Source organism: Dipodomys merriami, unplaced genomic scaffold, assembly GCF_024711535.1.
Source record: "Dipodomys merriami isolate MVZ:Mamm:240054 unplaced genomic scaffold, mDipMer1.0.p SCAF_15, whole genome shotgun sequence".
Lineage (NCBI taxonomy): Eukaryota > Metazoa > Chordata > Mammalia > Rodentia > Heteromyidae > Dipodomys > Dipodomys merriami.
The window spans coordinates 18,561,798-18,575,734 of NW_027202826.1; positions in this window are offsets into that span (position 1 = coordinate 18,561,798).

Sequence of the window (13,937 nt, forward strand, 5' to 3'; positions counted from 1 at the left end):
TCCTGTGAGTAATCCCGAAGGAAGCCACAGCTTGATGATCTGTGTGGGGGCGAGAGCTAATCTCAACACCCATGGGATTTTCAAAGGTAATGGATTTTTTTAATGTCATTTTCAGTTAAGGATACAACATAATGATGAATGATGCTGATAGATTAAAATGCAGGTCTCTTCCAGATAAGAACCTTTACCAAATGCTTTAAAAAAAAACAAAAAAAGGAGACAGGGTTGGTTCATGAGAAAATGGTGACAGTTGGCACTCAGTCTTAAGACAGGAGGCAAAGCTGAGAAACTTCTACACAACAACTTCTCTCAGGTTTCACTGTCTGGAAAAGCAAATGTCAGACCTCTGGCTCGGGAGGGGTTTCTTTAATTCGCAGTAGAACTCTATCTTGCTATGAATCATGGTTACTTTGTCAGGAATGGTGAAGAATCTGCAATCAGACATATATTGCTGAATTCGTTAAAAGGAGCCTCAGGATTGAGGTCAGAGATTTAGGGGCAAAAAATATGAAAATGTGGACTAATAAATTGCACCTAAAGAAACAATTATAGATTTGTGTCAAATATGTAGAAGAATAATTATGCATATGTTCTGATATATAGGCATAGAATTGTAATTATAGTTCTTATATAGAAGAATATTCTTATATCTAGTTATATAATTGTAATTATAATTTAGATATGGCTACATATTACACATATACATAATATACAATACACAATGCATATCTGTATCACATATATATGTGTGTTTTTATACACGTGTGTTTGTGTATACATATACACATGCATGTATATGTGTGTGCCATAAAATAAATAAACCAGGCTCACTGAGAGAATAAAAGAGTAGACAGAGTGATCAAGACAGACTTTGCTCACTCTTCTGGCATTGAATTCCTAACCTGAAAGATTCTTTTGATGTTGTATTTTCCTGGTTTTCATTTTGTGGAGTTTTATGGTTCCCCTGAACAATGCCCATACTGCATCCTTTAGTAGAGGTGTCTTTTTCCATTAGCAAAACTTGGGGTTAGTGTACCCATGGTCAGCCAGAACTGGTGAATTGTCTTTCTATTTTTGCCATCTCTTGCATTCCCAACCTTGAAAAAGTTCTAGTCCTAGTGGCCTGCTGCAGAGTTCATGAACCACTAACTCTGCTGTGTTACAAGCTTACAATAAGACCCTCCCACCAGTGCGCATCCAAACATCACATGATCCATGACACCTGATTTTAAGGATTTTCCTTCTTTAGCTCCTTCCATCCCAAGTACTTTCTTCCACATTTTTATTTTTACTTCTCTGTGTTTTCTGTTGTCCTCATCCCTTCTGTTTAGATAAAAACCAAATTCCCTAAACAGTCCATCCATAAGGTAGTAAGCTTCTTTATCTCCAAGGCCCTTGTAGTGGGGAAGCGGGCATACAACAAGGCAATTAAGCATACACCAAGGCAAGAGTCAGACTGCCCTGTGTACCCACTATTCTACTTCCTAGCAGCAACCTCATGCAAGTTACTAACTTGCACACTCCTATTGTCCTCTTGGGTAGCATGAGGACAATATCTGTGTTTCCTTTCTATTGTAACAAATTTCCATGTAATTAAGTGGCTTAAATAACATAACTGTCATACACTTTCTGTGGAGTAGGGGTCTAGGGGATGTTTTCAGCCTCCCTTAGTTTATTAGAAGAATTTATTTCCTTGAAGCTTCAAGACAGAACACCCCAGCTTCTTCCTGGCCATTGACTGGATTCTGTCCGTGGATCCAACAGGGCAGGTGCAAGTCCTCAACACTTGGCTTTTCCAACATGGCCACCTCTTGAAGCCCACAAGGAGAGTGAATGTCCAGCCTCTGTCTGAAAACAAGAATCTTAAATAATGGAGCATAGCCATGTGCCTTTTGCCACATAATATAACATAGCCTAAATGAATATAAGCTGAGTCATATAACCCATTGCCTTTGGCATCTAAGCAAGTCACAGATTCCACCTTGTGCTGTCCGGAAGAAGATAATCCACACAAGGCAGAGACTACAGAGATCATGTCAACACTCTGCTTCCCCCAGAGCCCCCTGTAGCACTGGGAGACAAAGCTAGGTCACAGGAAATCATGCATGCATAATGCTTCTTCTAGTGTGGGCCGGTGGCTGACACCCATAATTGGCTATCATTATGCACCTACTTGATGGTGCAGTCTATGGCAGAAAGACGTCAGCTGCTTCTAAGGGAGCACTGGCAGCATCTTGCAATCCTCATTTCACCCTCCCAAGACTGGCAAGTGTCTTTCATGAGATCCTTACTTCTCTCTGCAGGTCATGTGGCTGGTTTCCCCACTGGGATGAGGGTCAGTCAAATCATTAGCATCTCAGGTACATCAAGTCATGGATGATCTTGTGGAGATCCTGCTCCTTCTGCGTGGATACAGTGTGAAAGCCAGCAGAATCAAAATGGAGTCACGCACATCCACCTTACTTTAGAATTAGGAAGGTTATGAAAGAAGGGCTCTTAAACTCAATCTCCTGGTAGGCAAAAGAAGCAATCTGGAGCATGCGTAAGTGCCACACACGTAGTACAGGGGAGGAGATAGTGGATGGTCTGGCTGGTGGGCAAGGAGGATAGGGAACTGGAGAACACATCTCATCACCGAAGATCAGCTTTGCATCATCAGCCTCTGCCTAACTCAGCTGCATAATGGCTCTCCAGCCAGTATGCATGATTCAACTTATTAGCAGTTGGTTCTGACAAGTCTGACTTGGAAGTTTTGGGTCCACCCATGGCCCTGTTACTGGGGCTCTGTGTATTATCTTCCCATGTGAGTTTTGCTGACACCAGCCAGCCTCAGGCACCAACGGCAGTGACCCTGATGGCTGCATTCTTGGACTGGTAACTGAGCCTTCATTTACATTATTTCCTTCCTTCCTTTCCTGCTTCCAAAGTAATCCCTTAAAGAGCCCTGCTTTCAGATACCTAGCGACACACAAAAATATATCTGCCCACAAAAAAATACATTGAAATGTTTACATATATGTGTCTGATGTTACTCTAACAAATTGCCAAAAACGCTGTGACTTCAATGAACCTAAATTCATTGTCTTCTAGTTCCTTACAGTATCTTCTCATCGTCCTCAAATTAGAAGGAGTCAGGAGTCCAAAGTGAGGGTCACAGGGCTAAAATCAGCATATCAGCAGGGCTGAGTTCTTTCTGCAACCTCAGGGGAGAATCTGTCTCTGGACCCTCTCCAGCTTCCAGAGGTTGCTTATATTCCTTGGCTATAAGAGCCATCTTTCTCCATCTTCAGTGTCAGTACTATGGGGACAAACCTGAGGCTGCCAGCTCTCAGGTCCGATAGGATCTTCTTTCTACTTTAAAGGGCGCTTGTGGTGACACTAGGCCAGTGTCACCCAGGTAAAAGAAAATCCGTTCCCTACCTTAAGGCAGCTGAGTAGCAGCCTTAGTTCTCTTTGTGATGGAACCAAGTATATTCCTAAGTTTTGGGAGTAGGATGTAGACATTTGCATGAGCCAATATTCCACCTAACACAGTAGGATTGCGGCTGGGTGTGACTGTAATTTCTAAATATAAATTTCTATATTACATATTGCTGTTTACTGATATGTTTAATATTTATTCGGTATATTTTCTTTCATTTGTCATACCATTTGTTTACACATTTGTTGTTCTTCAGTTAAAATAGTGTATAATACACTTCTCTAATTTGGGCAGGGGAAGGGAAAAAAACAAAATGCTTAAATAAGGATACAGGTTGACCCATTGTAACAATGAGATGTACAAAACACTGTGTTGAAAATGAACTTTACAACTTCTGGGGGAGGGAGGAAAAGGGGTAATTGTGGAGGTGGGAGGGAAGGGATGGTAGGGGGAAAACAAAGGAGGAGGCAACAATACTTAATAGGAAAAGTACTCATTACCTTGCTCATGTAACTGTAGCCCCTCTGTACAGCATTTTTTACAATAAAAAACATACAAAAAATAGTGTATAAGCCCCAGTCCTAAGCAGCCTTTGAGTGAGTGGGCCTGTATGTGTGCGGTGACACACTTTTCAACTGCTGTTTCCCTTCTTGTCTATCTATGTTCAGTTCCAGCCAAAGAACCTAAGGGTACATAAGAAAACATTTCCTCCTCTATGTATATGGCTTAGGTAAAGTCGAAGGGTGATTAATATTGGGAGCAGCCAGGTGCTGGTTGGCTCATGCCTGTAATCCTAGCTACTCAGGAGACTGAGGTCTGAGGCTCACAGTTCAAAGCCAGCCTGGACAGAAAAATCCCTGAGACTCTGAACTCCAATTAACCACCAAAAAAGCCAGATGTGGAACTGTGGCTCAAGTGGTAGAGAACAATCCTTGAGTAGGCCGGTGGGAAGCTCAAAGACAGTACCCAGGCTCTGAGTTCAAGCCCCAGAATCAGCACCAAAAAAACAAAACAAAACAAAAAACGACTGGGAGCAAAAGAATGGGACAGAGGGTGGAGGATTCCACACGGAGAAGAACAGCGCTAGCCAGAGCCTGGGCCTTTCTCCTGAGAAATTCCTCCTCAGTCACCAGCCTGCCTTCCTCCCTTCCTCTAAAAGACATCGGTGATTGACCCCCATAAAGTTCTGAACACCTCCCCACCCCAGGCCTGAAACTAGTGTGTGTTTGTTAAGAGAATAGATAGAACTCTATTTCCGGGGTAGTCATGAGCCAGGCTCTTGGTTCTTCCGTACATTTTGAAGAAAATAAACGAGCAAATGTCAGATTCAAATAGGTCCCTCAAGAAAGATAATTTTAGTTGATGCGTTGGACCTGGGTGGCTGTCTGGGCACGTACTAGCACACAGCTATCAGTTACCTTGGGTTTCTAAAGAGTAGCAGGTGTCTAAACAAAGCGGCTGCTAGTCAAACTGAACGAAAACGACACTGCACTCCTTCACTGCCTCGGGATTAGAGAGCATGCAGCAGGCCCAAGATCGCTTTCTTTGCAGATGGCTTTTGAGGACATCTGTACTTTACTAATGAGCACAGCCAATGGCTCCATCTATGTCTGACATTTTGTTCCCAAAGCATCACGAAGCGGTAAGGCTATAATACCCATGTGCTTAGAACTTGGGGTAAATGAATTCAGGAGATCTCTTCGAGCTTTCTGATGACTTCTGGAACCTTTTTGCACCTCTCAGAACTACAATGCAGTGCTAAGTAGGCTGGCAAATGTACAGTACTTTTTGTTTGTCATAGCATGCTTAGTGAACACTTAGTGCATGGCTCTTTGCCTAATGATGGACAAAGAAATGAACACAAGGACAGATGACACAACCTCTTCTCTCAAAGGGTGGAAATTCTCCATCCAAGCTACACATGAGAAGTACAAGTAGGACAGAGATGGAGAGTGTTAAGAGGAATGACATATGCTATGGGGTGGGGGTGGAGGGGAGTGGGGGTGGTTAGGGACACAGGAGTTATAACTATTAGCTTGGGGGAGAAATTAATTTCGAAGGATCCTAGGGAGAATGTTTCCTGAGATGATTCATCAAAGATATTTTGACTTATGTTTTGAAGGAAAAAAATCCACTTTTTTCTGAATAGGCTGAGAAATATTTCCAGTTGAAAGAAGATTCTAACTAAATGAGGGTACAAGAATAGACAGATGCCTGATCTGCTCGGAAAGAGATGGGGTTCTTAGAGAAGATTTACAATGCAAAATGTGTTTGAAAATATAGGTTGTGGGCTAAAGTGTGGCTCATGCCTTAGAGTGATTGCATGGTACATACAAGGCCCTAGCTTCCAGCCCAAGCATCACAACAAAGTCAAAGGATACACAAAGGCAGAAGATGAAGAAATAGAATAATGGCATTGCTTTTTCCTAGGTGTGACTACTTGTCACTCAATGTTTAGAGCAGGGGGTGCAGCATCTTCACACATGAGCATTAGCATGCTCCCAGGGATGTGAATGATGAACTGCATACTCCTTTCTTTAGGACCAAAGTCACATGTTCTTGGAGTGAGGTGATGGAGGCCTGACCTGCTCCAGAAACAGTAAGCCTGGCTAGGAGGAGGCAGATTCAGGGAGTAGACCACAGTACAGAGAGTAGTCTGAGTTGTAGCCCATACCATAGTCCTCAGCACCTCACCCTCCTGAGACAACCACAACCTCCACAAATACAAAGACAGTCTACAATGAGCTATTTGTAGATTCAGAAGAGCAAGGATCTGGCTTCTAATGCAGTGACTGAAGACAGACACTGGCCAATGACGAAACAGAAGCAAGAGACAATTCATGGGGGAATATGAGGGCACGTTTCATGTAAGCTGCCTGAGGTCATTTACCAAGAGCTCATGAACTCACCCAGCAGTCATCAGGGATGTCTTTCACAAAGAAACATCTGCTAGGTCAGGCCCTGGTGAACAGTTAAGATGATATTTAGGGATACAGAAAACTGTTCCAGTTTTGGCACACCATCCAAATTAGAGAAAGGAGGACGGAAAATGTTCCCTCAGATTAAATTTTTTCTAGAAAGTGCCAGCAGTGTTGAGGCAAATGTTGGTTACAATTTTGTAACAGAACTACAGGTGACTAGGCCTTCGATCTAATATCAAAGTGCAAGGTACAATCATTGCAATTTCAGCTAAGATGGAGCCATTGCCCTGGTTATAGTAGCTGTTGTCCTTATACCACTGCATGTAAATCTGTCCTTCTCTATAACCTACCCCAGAATCTTCTTGTTTCTGAGAGCCTAAGACATGTGATAACATATGTCACTTATAATCCTGGTGAGCTCCAAGGAGCTAGCATCACAAGAACACACCTCTGCACAGGGCACCTTCATGACTTGCTTCAGGGATAGAGGTGGCAGCCGACTCTATGACCTAACAACTGACCCCAGAAAAAGTGGAAGATCCAGTAAGCAGGAAAACAAGCTGGAGAGTTTTAAATTCCTCAAAGCAAACACAACACCCTCCTGTACTTCCAGAAAATGTATTCCAATAATCATTGTTCAAAAACCTGTGAAAGATTCCTATCATTAGAATCAATCATCTTAAATGATCTTGCTTAGCATCTGGATAATCATCTTAGAAAATAGAAGACAATGACATTTGCTTTTATTGCAGGAAAACAAAACCTGATAAAACAATCTTGAGTCAGACACTTATTTCAGGCTCATGCCTGTAATCCTTGTTTCTCAGGAGGCTGAGAGAAAAATCCTGTTTCTCAGGATTATGGTTCGAAGCTAGCCCAGGCAGGAAAGTTCATGAAATTCTTGTCTCCAATTAACCACCAGAAATCAGGAAGTGGTGCTGTGGCTCAAAAGTGATAGAATGCTAGTCTTGAGCAAAAAAGCACAGGGACAGCACCCAGATCCTGAGTTCAAGCCCCAACACTGAAAACAACAAAACAACAACAAACCAATTTTGACTGAGAAAAACACAACAGTGAAGCAGATTTGGTAGTCGGTCTTTCTCAAAGCCTTGGACACCAGCTCACATGACCTCTTTCCTGCTTCCAATAAGTTGCCTTTCCTAAACCTTGTCTAAATGTGATAGCTCACCCGGGTCACACACATGGTGAAAAATTGCTTCCCGTCTTCCTGAGGTGGGAAGACACTGGGGACATATAGTATTGCAGATTTCCAGAGTCATTTCTAGTCATTAATTATTCTTGGGACAGGTGTTGGTAGACTCTTCCATCCTATAGATGGTCAGGTGGAGTTCCTGGCATTGAATGACCTGGCCTGTGAAATTCCCTTACAGAGCAATGTCACAGCTGAGCTCAGAAGGTAGGCTGGCCCCTGAGGAAATGGGTCACCCCACATGCAAACTCAGGAACTGATAATATGGCCTCCGGCTAAATTGCAGAGGAACTTTTAGTCAGGCTAAATATAGAGTCGAAATTGGAAGCCAGCCAGAGTTCAGGATGCCAGATTGCAGGCTCAATGAGTACTGGAGGATGCTTAATTCTCACAGGTGGGCCACATAATTTCTTTTAACTCTCTTCCAAAAATAAACCATTAATGAGGTTAACATCAAGTGTTGATTGCATTGTCTTTTTTTTTTTTTCAAATTCATGGTGAAAAGAGGTTATGGTGAAGAGGAGGAAAAACAAGGTGGTTACTTTTGGTAACTGTGAAGGCAAGTTACCTGAGTTGCTGGGAAGTGATTTTTGAAAATTGATTTTTTTTTCTTTTTTAAAAAAACTGGTTATAGACGTTTGTTTAATTTATCCCTTGCAGAACTTGTTTTGTTCTTTGTAACCCCTTCAGCAATGGACTTGCCATTCCTGGTGATTCTCATTCTACAGGGCTCTGAAATGGATCTTTTCCCTCTGCCTCACAGTCAGAATTACTGTCTGTAGCCAGGAGGCACATGGCTCATCATGCAGGCAAAGAGAGGCCAGTGTGCAAGCCAGCAAGGGATTTTTTTGTTTGTTTGTTTGGGTTTTGGTTTTTTAGTCTGAACTTAGAATCTGGGCACTGTACCTGAGCTTTTTGGCTCTAGACTAGTGCTCTTCCACTTTGAACCGCAGTGCCACTTCCAGTTTTCTGGTGATTAATGGAAGATAGGAGTCTCACAGACTTTCCTGCCTGAGCTGGGGTTGAACTACAAACCTTAGATCTCAACCTCCTGAGTAACTAGTAACTGGTGGCATGAGCCAGCAGTGCCTGGCTTTAGCAAGTTACTTTTGAACTCCCTCAGGATCCCCAGAACTCCTTGGGTAAAGTCAACATGGAAGAGCAGATAGATACCAGTAAGTATTTAAAGACAGAAAGCCTGAGTTTCAATCAGGTTTCTCCCCTTTTTACTAATTCCCTATGCAAGCCTCAGCTTGTTACTTCCCATTTCACAATTACAGCTTCAAGAAGAAGCTGTGGTGATCAGATAGATGAGGGAATATTTCAAAGAGGTTATCCAAGGGTTAACATGACCACCAATGATACTAAGAAACCTTAGGGAAACATACTAGCTAAGTGATGCTCTGGAAAAATTTAGGTAACAATGGTTAACTTTTACTACATCTAAAATGCTTTTTAAATTGTTATTGTAAGTGTTGTACAGAGAGGTTACAGTTACATAAGTCAGGTAATGAGTACATTTCTTTTTGAAATCTCCCCTTCCCTTGCTTTCTCACAGTTTTCCCCTCCTGTCATCCCCCCAAGTTGTTGTATAATTCATTTTCAACACAGTGTTCAGTGAATATCACTGCTGCATTTGTTCACCATTTCTGTGCTTCCCCAGCCCTCCCCAAAACAGATAAACTTACAAACAAGACAAAAGATACAGAAAACAAAAAACAAAGATACAAAAACAAAATACAAAAAACAAAGGAGGAAAAAAACAACCCTGATTTCCATTTCTTGGAGTTCATTTTAATAAATGTCATTTTATATTATCATATGCATGTAGCTATTGAGCCTTTGTGATCTTCTCCTGAGAATATCCTTCTTTGATCTCACTGTGTGAATGTCTATAGTCCTATATAATTTATCATGTCCAGGTGTACTTTTTTGTCTTTTACCCTTAGTGTGTTTACTTGTAGACTTATAGGAACATTTTAGTAACAAGAAATGAGGAAAACCATGCAACCTATGTTTCTTTGGGTCTGGCTTACTTCACTTAATTTTTTTCCAAGTCTTTCTATTTCCTTACAAATAGTACAATATCATTCCTTCTGATGGAAGCATAGTATTCCATTGTATATATATATATATATATATATATATATACCATGTTTTCTTGAGGGGCATCGGGATTGGTTCCATATCTTGGCTATAGTAAACAATGCTGCAATGAACATGGTTGTGCTGGTAGCTTTAGAGTGGTCTTGTTTGTGGTCAATTGGATAAATGCCCATGAGTGGAATTGCTGGGTCACAGGGAAGCTCTATTTGAAGTCTTTTGAGGAACCACCATACCGCTTTCCAGAGTGGTTGAACAAGTTTACATTCCTACCAACAGTGTAATAGCATTCCCATTTGGCCAAGTTCTTTTTTTTTTTTAATTATTTTTTAAATTATTTTTATTTTATTTTATTTTATTTGAGAACATACTGTACAGAGGGGTTACAATTACATGGGCAGGATAATGCATATATTTCTTCCTGCCAGCATCTGTTATTGCTAGTTTTCTTGATAATGGCCATTCTAACTGGGGTGAGGTATAATCTCAATGTTGTTTTGATTTGCATTTCTTTTATGGCCTGAGATGTTGAACATCTCTTCATATATCTAAAGTGACAATTTGGTATACAATATTAGGAATGGATTATTAGGTGTAGGGTGGTGTTAATGTTGTAAATAGCAATGATGTATGAGATCACACAGACAATAACCTATGACTACCTGAACTATCCAGGGATTATTCTATTCTTCACTTGCATTTCTAGTGTTCCTTGTTTGGATTTTTTTTTCATTGTTGTTGTTTAGTTGGTTTTGCTTTCATTTTTGTTGGTTTGCAAGCTTTTTCAATTTGACTCTCAATTTAAAGTCAAATGTCCTTCCTTCTAGTGAGAGGCATTTCACTTCTGGCACCTATGGCTGATGAAGTGGCCCTTTGTTTATATAGCTCACCATTGAGGCTACTCCACAGGTTCCTAGGCAGAAACTGTATCTGCAACTCTTTCACTCCCTTTGAAGGGAAGATAAACTTCCCTCTGACCTCCTAGTTTCTCTGGATGGCACAGACATCATACACTAACAGGATAAAAGCAAAACAACTTTTTTGTGCTGTTCTGGGGCTTGCATTCAGGGTCTTGAGCTCTTCCTGAGCTTTTTCATTCAAAACTGGCTCTCTGCCAATTGAGCCACACCTCCACTTTCAGCATTTTCCTAGTTAAATAAAGAGGCTCACCAATTTATCTGTCTGGGTTGGCTTTAAACTGTGATCCTCAGATCTCAGCCTCCTGAATAGCTAAAATTACAGTTGTGAGCCACTAATCCCTGGGAACAAAATAATTCTGGTAAGTTACGTTACCTCACAAGAAAAATGAAGACCCAAATAAGCAAGTAACATCAAAGGTTTATATACTAGATTTGACCTGGTGTGCACTGTTGAAAAGTGACTGGGTAAATAACCCCAATCCCATTTCTTGGGTCAAAAACATCTTTTCTGTCTCCTGTCAAAGGAGGACACATCTCACATGCTTTGAAGAAAATAGGAAGGCCAGAGATCACTTCTCATGTGTGCCGCTTTTCAGTGCCATTAATTTCAATTAGCATCCCAGAATGAGAAGGTCTGAACTCCTTCCCCGCTTCCCTGATGACCTGTCTTGTGTTCATTAAACTCTCAGCTGGATTTTCAGGTGCATGAGGAACTTTCTGTTGTTAAGGAATTTCTGCACAGATATATCCTACAAGTTCACTTTCTAGCCCATCCAAATGCTCCAAATGAGCTTTTCCAGACACAAGTTAAAGGTCACAGAAGGCCCGGCAAGCCCAGAGAAATCCCCAGATTTCTCTAGCTAAATGTTCCCTTTAAGCGTAATCCTCAAGCTGAATATTCATGGCTCAGGAGGTTGAGATCGGAAGTTCCCTGTTCAAAGCTAGCCAGGATAGAAAAGTCCATGAGACCTTTACCTCCAATTAACCAGTAAAATGTCAGAAGTAAAGCTGTAATTCATGGGGCAGAGCATTAATCCTGAGTGACAACTCTGAAGGACAGTGCCTAGGCCCTAAGTTCAAGCCCCAGGACCAACACAAGATCAAAACAAACAAATACAATCCTCAATAAAGAAATACTTCTTTCTGCCAGGTAGTTTGCTCCATTTTTGTCTGACTAGTTTTTGTCTCAATCTAAGGCTACTGCTTTGTGTTTTCTTTTCACAAATTATTATTTTTTGTTATTACAAACTTTTCTATTAGTATTATTATTATCCTTAAGTCATTGGACAAAGGGTTTCAATTTGAAAGTTTTCCTCTTTTAGATTTCCTGAGGCTGGCCAGAGTGGCTTGAATTTTGTTTATGTGCTTTTCAAATTCTAATTATAACTCTTTGGGAGTTGTTCTGCACAGGGCTGTATAAAGGAAGAGCTGGAGGATGGGCCCCTTGTGCTGGCCAGGATTAAATATATATGCCACTTTGGAGAAAGGTACGACAGCTGCTGCTACTAATGCCACAACAAATAGCTGGCACAAAGCTTGGCCTGAGTGCATTGTCATAACTTCCTGGGACTGAGAAGACCTGAGAAAGGGGGGGGTGCGTGAGTGGATGGAAACCTAGTTGGCAGACCTTCTAGGCTGGTGAGAAGCACTGAAGTGTAGCACAGAATAACCCCCCTACCTCATTCTCTGAGTATGACTCAAGCCTTTTACCTTTTATCCTATAATTAAAAGATGAGTTTGGAATCTCACAATTCTTGCAAATGCCCCTGGAGAAGGGGAAGGGGGGAGGAGCGGAGAGACTTCAACTAGCAGAGAACTATACTACAAACTCAGATGGAAGAGCTTTCCAGTAGGACATGTATTTGCAGATTTTGGTACTAGCTTTAATGAGGATAAAATATTTTCATTTATTTATTTATTTATTAAGTTATTTATTTTTGATGGCTGTCCTGGGTCTTGAACTCAGGACCTGGGTGCTGTCCCTCAACTGTTCATTCAAAGCTAGCACTCTACCACTTGGAGCCACAGTGCCATTTCTCTTTAGTAGTTAATTGGAGATAAGAGTCTCATTGACATGCCTGCCCAGGCTGGCTTGGATAAAAAATAGACTTTATTTTCAGCACATTTAAGGTTGCTCCTCTTTTCTTCTCTCACATAGTTACCCCCCCACACACACACACACACACTTCACCACAGACCCAACAATCTATGGTGGTAGTTAAGGTTTACCTGGCCAGAGAGTGTGTCCCTTTAAATGGTGGTCATGTGTGCGCTGGACAAGGGACGCCTGTGTGAATGGCAGGGCCTAGTAGCCTAGTGGCCAGAAGGCAAAGTGCATCACCAGACATTGTGTCCTGAAGAAGAATCTCAGCTGAGCATCCGCCCATCAACTTCAAGCGTCTCTAGTGAGCTGTGCTATATGGTATGATCCTCCATCCCTTCAGTCTTTATCCATATTTGCCATTTGGAAACGCTCTGGTGAGAACTAAGCAGGGAGGGAGGCTGAGGCCAGGAGGCCAGCGAGAGAAAAGATGGGGAGGAAAGTAACCCCGAGAGCCATGATTTCATGGGAATCATCCTGGATCTTCAGACCCTTTAGAGTTGCTCTTGTGTAGGGAAAGGAGCCTAGAATTATTGTTACTATTCACAGTTGTTAAAGGCAAAACATATCCAAGAAATCACACTACGGAGAACCACAATGCCCTTCTATCCAAGAACGCAAACTCTGGCTAGCGAGTGAGCAAGCTCAGCGGGAGGTAGGAGCAGGAAGGGTGGAAGGATGGGTGCTACTGCCCGCCCCGCCCACCCTAGGCCGCATCCCATGGGACCTCTGGGCCCCAGGGTCAGCACACACAAGTCTCAGTCACCCCAGAAAGCCTTGGTGGCTGGAAGCCCATAGAGGAGCCCATGAGCTGAGCCACAGGCAGGACATAATGAAGAAGGAGGGTTGGGCTTCCTCTCACATGCCACCATTTATTTTTAGTAGGTGCCACCATCTTGAATAGGGGTGGCTTCCTTCTGGTGGGAAGTTCCCCCTTTCTCTCCTTCCCTTCCTCCTCATGGGTGGTCCAGCAGGGACTGGGCCTTCTCTTGTGTAGAAGGATGGGCGCAGACCACAGGACCCTGTTGGGTTGGTTAGGTGGTGAGGCGTTTGGTTCGTTTGGGTTCTGGCTGCCAGCATGCATTATTTCCCTAAAACCCAGCATCCCACCATTGGGGTCTGCAGGCCCTTCTGTGGGCACCCCGCATGGTCCTCAATGTTTGGAGGACAAAGAATCACCTGGGGTGACTGTCAAAGATGCACATTCCTTCCAGGGGATGTTGGGAATGCTGGGGGGCGTGGTCCACAGCTCACAGCTCAC